Source organism: Centrocercus urophasianus, unplaced genomic scaffold (genome assembly GCF_019232065.1).
Source record: "Centrocercus urophasianus isolate 14NV4802_14NV808 unplaced genomic scaffold, USGS_Curo_1.0 seq_13, whole genome shotgun sequence".
NCBI classification, from domain to species: Eukaryota; Metazoa; Chordata; class Aves; order Galliformes; family Phasianidae; genus Centrocercus; species Centrocercus urophasianus.
This window is the reverse complement of record NW_024884475.1, coordinates 39,473,438-39,479,748: the sequence shown is the minus strand read 5'-3', so window position 1 is coordinate 39,479,748 and position 6,311 is coordinate 39,473,438.

Here is a 6,311-nt window from a genome sequence, read left to right as displayed (position 1 = left end):
TGGATGATTTCTTTTTTGGTGTCTAGATCACCTAAAATGACTTAAACTTACAGAGATTAAAGCAAGAGATAACACCTTTAGGACCTGTCAGCACTTATAAAGAGCAACTGTGGAAGCATCTCAGACTGGTTCTCAAGTTTAATCAGGCACACAATTTAGCACAAAGAACACCTTTCATAGAACTGCTACCAGGTTAAAACATCACCATGCCTTGTCCTGCGAGAGTCTCTGGGAATCAGTTACCAGTTAGGTTCATTCCTTGGCGATTAGGAGGCATCCTTGCTCATCAAATTGCAGTCTTCCTGCAGGTAAACTGGAGTACCTTTCAGATTTACAGAGGCAAGGAAAACTGAGAACTTTTCAAGCTGTATTGCCCCAAACTTTGCACCTTTCTGAGCTACCAGAAAGAAAGGAAAACATTAACTGAATAACAGGGTGGGGAAAATTCCAGTAACAACTGATTTTGCAGGCTTGTGGGTGCTGTTTTTTTTTTTATTATTATTAATAAGCATTGTACCTAGACTTGGATTTTTAAAGGTCTGATCAAATAAGAATCACTGATCCAGCTGTACACTGTTGAAAACTCCATCATAAAAAGTTTTTGGATCCTTAGGTATCCCACAGCTCCTGCATCTCTTCCATCCCTTGAAGTGAGATATGTTAGATGCTTTTCTCCCTCCACAAAAATAGACAGGATGTTAAGCATCTTTCATAGACGGGAAGTTTCAATCAAAGATCTTAGCTTTTAAGATCTGTGAAAATCTTGCGTTTTTTGAGGGGCAGAGATACATATAACAAGAGGCAAAAAGCTAAGATAAGTCTAAATAAATGCACAGATACCACATTACATTCCAATGTGCAGCCCAGGTGGGTGAAAGCAGGAACAGTGTGGTAAAGCTCAGTTTGCCAAAAATGAGAGAAGTCAGTGCTTTTGAACCTGATGGATTACAGCTCTGCCATTGGTAGTGACTCACTTCTATTGGGATATTAGCTGCAAAATGAAGACTGAGTGAAGAATGAACAGCAAGAAATAATGCAGAAGATAATGCAGGTAACCAAGCACCAAGAGACTAGTATTAATAAGCAACGAAGGAAGGAATTGCTTCTGGGAGAAGCATTTTTGGAGAGTGAAGACATTCAGCAGACATTAATATTTACAGAAGGCAAAACAAACAGCTTAAAAATATGAAAGAGGCATAAAAGGTGAAGCTGAAAGCATCAGGAAAACTGAAGTAGTGACATATGTAATAGGGCCTCCCATTGCAGCCTCTGTCATAAATGCAGTGAAATTGCTGTTTAAATACACAAAAAGTGGAAAAGGCAGGAAAGACTTCAAAAAGCATATAGGCAAGTGGGGAGATGAAGGTAGCTAGACAAGTGGATTTTTCAATGCTCTATGCAAGTGAAAGAAAATAGATCCTGCCTAAATCTTTTTAGTTTCCCATTCAAGTATGAAAGCATAAGCAGTGTTGATGAATCTCAAGAACTCAGGATTCAAATCAGTCCATCTGTAGCATTTCTTTTCTTCCCCACATATCTTTGAGAATTATTTACTTTGCTGTTGTTACAGCTCCCCAGTATTCACATGCAAAACTGACAGATTAACTGCTAGCTTTGATTAGTAAAAACTAAGTAAGACCAAGCCATACTTGCTACTTCAAACCTGATTCTTCATTACCCACTAACCCAGAAAAATTACACTTTCTAATTTTAGAGATCAGAGGGCACAGTTTGTTGTTATACAATAAATCACATCTGAAGTACTCAACTCTATCAAGAACACTGAGGATGCCCTGTCACATGCGAACTTTACCAAAAAAATAGTTCAAGTCAAGTTGTTTGCACCTCTTAAGTAGGCTGCTCTACAATTGCCAGATGGAGCAGGTAGCTCACTAAAGGAGAAGCAAGCATCTTGCGACTCTTCCCTGTGGCTTATTCCCAAATTGTTGCTCTACAACTGTGCTCTTCCAGATTTTCAGATGGGGACTGCCACAGTCAAGACCCCTAAAAAAAAAAAAAAAAAAAAAAACAAAAAAAAAAAAAAAAAACCTTAAAGGTCTGCCTTCTCCAAGAACTGAGGAAAGCCTTCAGAAAAGTAATTTTGCTCTTATCTAGAAGACAGGGCTTACAGGTATTCAGAACCCAGTATCTGCTAGCAAACATTTCTGGCTATTAGATTATTAAGAAATCATATCTTCAGCCACATACACTAGGAGATGCCACATAGAAATAATTCTCTAGTCTTCCCTTTAGTATCACACAGGGATATGTTTTTTTCCCCCCCATCAAGGAAATAATGAATATCTCATCTCCCTGGGCACACATTTCCAAAGCTTTCAACACCCTGGCTCCTCAGCTCAAAGGTTCAGACTGCATTTTTTTTTTTATTTTTTTTTTTTTTTCTATTTTCTTCAGTTTTTACCTGTAAATGTTTCATGCTGTATTAGAAACGCTCTTCCATTCTATACTCTACTGCCTGTCTTCATGGAAGGCCTAATAAACAAAATGCCACAAAGCTGGTACTGATGGCTTTCTTTAGCTTAGGAAGTACAGTTGTACTCAGATTGATGGCAGAATCCTGCTGATAGAGTGACTAGTGCCTCTCACCCAGGGGACTGCCAAAGCATCAGACATCAGCAGACACTACAAGTAGCAATCCACGTACTCCTTGCCACTTGTTTTATGTATGCCTGCTTATCTGTTTGCTCAGCAGCACCATCACTTAAAACAAAAGAAAAAACATGTAGAGATGCAGAGGGAAGATTACAGAGCATAAGGAACTAACAGGATCTTTACAGGAAGATAAATTATTTCCAGTCCTTCATGAAGCTTTTTCTTGACAGTGGAAAATACTCAGCAAACACTTGCTTAGGAAACATCATTTGCTATAGAAACAGAAGCACAGATTGCAGCAAGCACACAGAGGGAAAGAAAGTAAAACTACAACAATGAAGGTCCTACATCATGCAGCAGGCATTTTCCAACAGTACTGAAACACTTTCTTCTCTCTCCATACTTGTTTTTTTTTGCCACTTTTTGCAAAAATGTCCCCCAAACCGAGTCTAAGACTGAAATATTACAAACACATACCCTATACTTCCGGATATTGCTGTCTGCAGTGACTTCCAGGCCTCAGAAATTACTGTGACTACCAGAATGACTACCAGAACAACTACCCATTCTCCCATCACTGCAGACCTCTGGGTCTGAGCTGCCTCTTTAAACTGAAGTCAGCTGCCTAGTTCTTCTCCCTCTCCATATTCTCACCAGCAGCTTTCTTATGAGAACTTATATTCACTTGGTATCCTCTTCTATATAAACCCTTGTCATAAAACTGATATTCAACATTTGTCTGTACTCTAAGTGTGGATTAAATCCTGCCCTTTCAAGCTTATCAAAACCTCTGGCACGTTAATCTCACTATCATTGTTCCACCATTTCTTTATGATTTGAGGTCAACCTGAGCAAGTCAATTCCTCTCCACCTTACTAATTGCTCATAAAAAGTAAACTCTTCCAGAAACCCTGGGTTCGATTGCTCCTCACAGTTAATAACAGCTGCAGTTTAGGATTGAACATCCTAGAAGATGCCTCTGAACCCTGTCTCCCTGATGAAGAAACCTATTTTGTTCTACTTGGGTCAGCATTCAGTCAAAAAAAACACAGCTTGACAGGTATGCTCCAGAGAGGGAGGAGTTGTCTGTTTATTCTGACAATAAAAAACTTCAGGAACAACCTGGAGAGAGACTCATTCTGTACTCACGTTAGACAGTAGATCATAAGCAAGTTCTGGACACCACACTATGTCTGTCTTCTACTAAATGGAGAGAGGAAAAAAAATTAAACCTAAGATGAAAAATGGATGAAACTTATTATTGAAAAAAATCTCACATCAACATACTAACTTAGACCCTGAGATGCACTTGGATTCTCCTTACTGAAGCTCTTGAAGCACAGAAACAGTTCCCCAGTGCAAACTAAATGTCACTGAAGTTTTAGTTCTGAGGCTCTGAAGCTGAATTTACAGTGGGAACAGCTCCATGAGAACAGACGCTCTCTTCTTCCCAACCTGAATGGGACCCGTAACAAGAGAAGTAGCAGAGGCTGCTACATTGTAACATCATGAACCTTCAGTATATCAAGCAAGCACACTTGGAGTATTAAAAAAAAATTACTTGTGGAAAAACCCACAACTGGGTTAGTGGTAGTTTGATCAGGACAGAGCAGCTGACAGCAAACTCACTTGAGTTCAAATATTACATCACCCCGATACGGCATCTTAAGGATTGAGGGGTGATGTGGCATATGTCTAAAACTCCTAGTTTTTCTTCACACTTGTCCCAGAGCCAGATTTAATTCTGGATGTATGCTTAAGAGCTCAAAATCCAAAAGGCAGAAAGAACAAATTTTTTACTTTATTTTTTTTTTTTTAAAAAAAAAAAAAGAAATGAACTGAGGATTTCTCAATATTTCTCCTTCCTCCTGCACACTCAAAACTGACAATGCCAATGCAGTGCTTTGGGCTTCATATCTCTGGCACCTTCTTTGCTATTTCTGTTGCCCCCTGTTCCAATCTTTCGTGTGCAAGGGCTGTTCCTCAGTATGCAATCTGCATGATATGTAATAAAAAGAGGTCCTCTCTTTCATGATTTATGTCATAGTTGTACTGTTAATATTACCGGCTGACTCGTCTTGCCATCTTCAGAAAGACATTGAATATTTCATTTTCTGCCTCTTTAAATGAAACAGAGCCTGTCAACAGGCATTTATAATGAAATGATTCAAAAATCACTTAGCAAACAACCTGTAAATATTAACAAGAAATCAACAGTGCTCCTCTTAGGTGTTTATTGCTCTCTCATTTTGCTTAGAATACAAAGCAAACATAATTTGTGCAATAAAGACATGATTATAAAAAAAATAAGCTGCCTCAAATAAGGATGCTAATTTGCAGAATTACACTGACAAGAAAAGTAAATGTTGCTGAATGGTTAAAAAAAAATAAATCTAGATCATTAAAATGAAACCATCCAAAGTCAGCAGACTCTCAAAAAAATGAGTCTTCAATATGGAGAGGGTTGCCACCCATTGGATCAGGCCATCTCAGGCCTCACAAAACCCAGCCTTGAACTCCTCCAGGGATGGGCTGTCCACAGCTTCTCTGATCAGCCTATGCCACAGCCTTACCACCCTCTGAAATATTTCCTGCTAACATCTAACCTAGGTTTCCCATCTTTTAGTTCTGAAGCTATTCCCTCTTCTCCCATCACTATAAGATCACATAAGAAGTCAGATCCCCACCTGCTTGTAAGCTCCCTTCAAGTACTAAAAGGCCACAACAAGGTTGCCCCAGCATCCTCTCCTGTCCAAGCTAAGCAAGACCAATTCCTTTAATCTATCTTCATAGGAAAGGTGCTCCAGCTCTGACAGTCTTCACGGCAGTCCTATGGACCTATTCCAACAGCTCTACATCTTCTGCTGGAGGCCCCAGTCCTGGATGTAGTACTCCAAGTGAGGCCACACAAGCAGAGTAGAGGGGAACAGCCACCTTCCTTGCCCTCCTGCCACCCCCTCTGTTCATACAGTCCAGGATATATTTGGCCTTCTGAACTGGAAGCACATACTGCTGGCCCATGTTCAGCTTTTCATTCACCAAGACCCTCAAGTTTTCCTCCGCAGTGCTGCTGTCAAGCACTTCTCCAACTTGATACACATACACAGGATCCAAACCAAGGGCAAGGCTTCGTTGAACCTCATTAGCTTTTTGTGAGCCTACTTTTCTAGTCTGTGTGGGCCTTACTGCATGGCATCCCTTCCTTCCATTGCACCTACACACAACTAAATGTCAACACACAACTAAGTTTTGTTTTCCTAACTGAAATGTACAAGCGCTGCTTTCAGTGACCATTAAACAATACAAGCTTCATTAAAAGCTCCTAACTTCTAAAAAGAAACATATCCCATGGAAGTCTGGCTTCATAAGTTGCCTTTATTGATTTTTAAAACCCTTTATAAAAAACACCTTAAGAAGTTTTCAAAGTCCACAATGTGTGCAGTTGTCACACAATTCCTGCAGAGAAGGCAAAGAGCTACCTCAGTTAAGCTACCAAAACAATATTCAAGTCAAAGATGCAGTGAGAAATTACTAAATATATATATTTATATATATATTTGCAGTCTGTACTGCAAGTCTGTACTGCAAATAGCAATTTTATATATATAAATTATATATATATAATTTATATATATATATAATATATTATATTATAATATAATATATTATATTATATTATATATATATAATATATATAT